Source organism: Pterocles gutturalis, unplaced genomic scaffold, assembly GCF_000699245.1.
Source record: "Pterocles gutturalis isolate BGI_N339 unplaced genomic scaffold, ASM69924v1 scaffold22098, whole genome shotgun sequence".
In the NCBI taxonomy this organism is placed as follows: Eukaryota; Metazoa; Chordata; class Aves; order Pterocliformes; family Pteroclidae; genus Pterocles; species Pterocles gutturalis.
Window position 1 is genome coordinate 3519 of NW_010123680.1, and position 3156 is coordinate 6674.

Below are 3156 nucleotides of genomic sequence, written 5' to 3' on the forward strand. Positions count from 1 at the left end.
TGGGGCCGGCTTGGCCTCAGGGTCCTGAGGGCACAGAGGGGACCCGGGCAGGAATATCCCATAGAGGCTGTGTGGGAGATTGCCCTCCACTCTATCTCTGAGGCTGAGCACCAACAAGCTGACAGCTTAATTCCCGCCCTGCACTGCCTGTGCATGGCATGGGGGTTACACGAGGCAGCCCTTGTCCTTCCCCATGTCCTGGCTGATACAAACCACCTTCTCTCCAGACACGTTGATAATAAAAATGCTGGGGGGATGAGGGATGGTGCGGGTCTGATGCAGCCCATCTGTGAGCTCCGGTGCCCAGCCAGGGGCTCATGCTCAAGTAGAAAGCAATACTTCATGGGTGGGGGGAACTTCATGGCACATCCCATGCGGGATCCTCCCAGTCTCCCCAGCCACCCAGGAGAAGGTCAGGCACAGGATCCCACTGCCCTGGGGAGCACCAACAGCTGAGCTTTATTAAGAACTCAGTTCAACAACAAGAGCAAGATGGAGCCGAAAAATTCTGCCTGGTCCTTGATCACATCCTGAAGCCCAAAGAGAGAAAAGCAGTGCTGTTGGGGTGCCTGGGGGTGCCTGGGCCAATGCACTTGTGGGACGAGGCTGCCCTGGCACTGTGGCTTTATACACGGAGGGACAGTGTGTGCACCAGGGACAAATGTGACCGCCCGGCCAGCGGCTGGCATGGTTAATCTCATCATCTTGCTGCTTGCAGGGGTACCCAAAAAGCAGGAACCCACCCTGAGAAAGACTCATCCCTTTTCCAGTCCCCCCAGTACAACACATGCATCACCCCAGCACAGAGATTTAGTCCCTTTGGCATGTAACTGCAGCCACCCCTGGCTTTTACAGGCAGTTTGGGGGATCCCTACCAGGGGGTGGGCACTTCTGCTTTCTCGTTCCCGGTGAGAGCCTTTCCTTCCCTATTCCCTCTCCCAGGGCCGCATCCAGCCTGACACCCAGCATTGCAGGGCCCTCGGGCTCTGCACTCCCAGCTGCTCATGCTTCCTGGCCCCAGCCCACAGGAGCCCCACATCTGGAGCACATCTGGAGGCAGGCCCAACCGGTCCCCCCTCAGCCGTTGGAGAGCAAAGGGCCTCCTGCCTCCCACGAGGCGCGAAGCTGCTACCAAACCTTTGCAGGGGAGCAGCACAGAGAGGAGCATGTGTCCGCCTCACCACTGCAGATTTTTGGGCTGGATGGGGAGGAGACTGAGTCCTGCCTCTCCGGGAACCACAGACTTGGGGCTGACACGCACGGCACTGGGGGGATGCAAACAGGGGATGCCAGTGGTTTCACTGCAGGTCCTCAGCCAAGCTGAGTTGTGCCTAAGCCCTAAACTACTATTAGCCAAAGCACTGGGATTACTGGCACTCGAGTCCATCCCACAGGACACCTTCCCACCATGCCAAAGGTCTCACCATCAGGTCTGACCAATTGGCACAGGGGCAGCTACTTGGGGTGCCTGCCAAGGGGGTCTGAGGCCAGAGCCTGGCTAGAGAGGAGCATGGCGTGTGGGGCAAGCAAGACCAATGACCCTGGTGGGGCTCCGTGCAGGGTCTCCACGAGTTTCCAGCACACCAAAGAGGCTGAGAGCCAGCCCTGGGGTCAGAGGTGCTGTGTCTTCTTCAGGTAACGGGGTCAGGATTAGAGCAACCCTGTTTGGCAGCTTGCAGGTCCCCAGCACAGGAGGGTGGTGGGGGGCTGCCCCCATCCCGGGGCTGGGCATAGCCCATCCTGCAGGAAAAGGGTTTTGGAACATTTCATTTATGGGATAGGTGAAAATTTAAATAGTGTGAGGTCTGGGCAGAAGGGAGGATGGGGAAGGAAGATGAGGAACATGCCAGTCCCTCTTTCAGGGCATGGCTGTGCATCCTCAAACCTGTGGTGGGTCTTCGCTGAGATCCATCCCACCAACTCTACCAAGCTCCAGCCCTCCTCAGCCCAGAAGCCCAAAACCTGAGCTGGATCAGGGTCCTCAGAGGTGATGGGCTCTTGGCATCCACCATGGCACCCAGCAGAGCTGAGGAGACAATTTCTGTACCCTCTTCTTATAGGGACACACCTTCATGGCCCAGGCACCCAGGGATGGGTAGGCAGGATAGGAGACCCACCAGGCAGTGAACCACCTGGCCCATGCAAAGAACTGCGCTGTGCCGGGTGCTTCCCTGCAGCCTCATGGCATGGTGAGGCTGCCCCTGCCACACAGCCTGGGAGTGGCTTGGAAGCAAGGAGTGAGCACAGGGCTCAGAAAGATGCTGGGATTATCCAGCTGGTGTGTGGGTCTCTCTATGTTTTTCAGCAACCTCCAAGCCACCCCTGGCAGTTTCCTGAGCCCCACAGCAAGCAGGCTGCAGGCAGTCCATCCCTGCTGAGGCCCCTCTGAACCGGCCAGGCTACTGCTCCATCCAGAGAATTTTCTCCAGCCCCAAAAGCGCTCCCAGCTGAGCACTTCCCCTTGGGAGCAATTCCTGCCTCTCCCCAGCCGCAGCCAGCCTGCAGCTGAGTGTTTGCAGATGGGGCGTCACAGGCACAATGGGGTCAAGGCTGTGTCTTGCCTGGGGGATGATGTTCCCCCGGACCTGGGTTGGAGGACCTGGAGGACCTTCCTTGTAGGACCTGGGAGGATGTTGCTGTAAGCTCCTCTTTAGATAGCAGAGAAGAAGGCATAGATGACAGCATCCATCTCTCTCCACACATATGATGTCTGCATGCAGAACTTCTGAGCTGCCAGCCAGGGGACACATCCAACATTTACCATGGTGGGTGAGAAAGTCCTTGGGTGGGTGCCTGTGTCTCAGCACAGAAGTGCAGCAGCAGATGGGAAAGCACACAGGGATCAGGTCCAACTGGGCACAGACAGGGCGAGCTTGGGGGGGAGGGGGGGGCGACACTGGGGAGGTTGTCGAGGGACGGATGGACACACAACATCAAAGGGAGAGGGAGAAATTCCTTAATCCGCGTCCCCGCCACACAGAGACAAAAGTTGGAGGAAGGCTGTGCATGGTAATTTTTTTGGCCGGGGGTTCTGCATGTCACTGCCTGCCTTTGTGCACCTGCCAAAAGTCACTCTGTCTGGCTGTGAAACACTGCCCAGATTAATGAGGAATCAGTAGCCAGTGCAATGCAGGGCTATTAGCATTGGGAAAAAAA

General features: G+C 57.7%; 1 protein-coding gene across 1 annotated transcript in view; it reads right to left on the reverse strand.

Moving 5' to 3' along the window:
- Positions 1-3156, reverse strand: part of CNTFR (ciliary neurotrophic factor receptor) — a 90125-nt gene that overhangs the window by 2823 nt on the left and 84146 nt on the right. The gene's annotated exons all lie outside the window — the stretch shown is intronic.